This window comes from Falco biarmicus, chromosome 14, assembly GCF_023638135.1.
Source record: "Falco biarmicus isolate bFalBia1 chromosome 14, bFalBia1.pri, whole genome shotgun sequence".
NCBI classification, from domain to species: Eukaryota; Metazoa; Chordata; class Aves; order Falconiformes; family Falconidae; genus Falco; species Falco biarmicus.
Genome location: NC_079301.1, coordinates 11,331,464 through 11,332,467, shown reverse-complemented (window position 1 = coordinate 11,332,467; position 1,004 = coordinate 11,331,464).

Genomic DNA, 1,004 nt, shown 5'->3' with positions numbered 1-1,004 from the left:
GCTGTGCCCCAGTGTGCCCCCAAGGTGAGGGGACACCTGGGATTTCTCTGCGCTGCAGCAGGGACAGGCCCTGCTCTCCTTGCGCTGTTCTGGGTCTTGCAGCTCCCGGTGCACCTGCAACTCACATGGCTACAGGCGGGATGGCAGATCCCAGCATCTGTGAGCTGTGCGTGGCAGGAGGCGTTTTGTCAAACTTTCTGTGCTCTCACTATGAGTCTTGCCGATGCCAGAGCCCAGGTGAAGGCTGAGCTTTGTGTGGGGATGGGAAATTACCTCCTCGCTGCCACGTCTTGTTCGTGACAGTGGGGATTTCAGAGCTATGGCCCAAAGAGCACGACCCAGAAGAACAAACCTGTCCTAGAGAAAGGGACCACCAGCTGGTGGGCAACGCACATCAGTACATGGGGCAGCAGAGGAGCAGCAGGGTGATGAGGAGGATGTACAGAAGTGCTTGTGGGAAGTTCTCTTAGAGGTGAGCCCACACGCTTCTCAGATAGTCTGTCGGCCAGGACCAGCAGGTGCTTGCAGAAGAGATGTTTCCTAGTGACTGTGAGGAAGTGATGGGAGAGGGATGTGAGCCAGGGCCTGTGCTCCCAGGAGGTCGACAAACAGTGGTCAGGACTGCTTGCCTCAAGGGGCTTGCTAGTGGCAGGCCAGGGGACGTTCAACCCTGACTCAGATTTCACCTGCCTGATGGCAGCAGGGACACGGAGATGAAGGGGAGGGCGAAAGCCCGGCGCTGAGTCAGGTTGAGCAAGCGCTGCCTCCCTTGAGCCGCTGATCCCCACGGATTGTGAAATGGATGCTGGGGCCTGGAGGAGGGCCCCTTTCCCCAGCCCTTATCTTTGCTGCTTCCTCCTCCTCCAGGGCTGTGCCCGGGCAGCAGGAGCTTGTGTAAAACGAAGCTGAGAAGCTCCGGGGCTAATTAATTACTAGCTGCTGGTAATACTGACTGAACCCCCAGGGACTCCCAAGACTGGAGCACAGGAGAAAGTGCAGAGAGA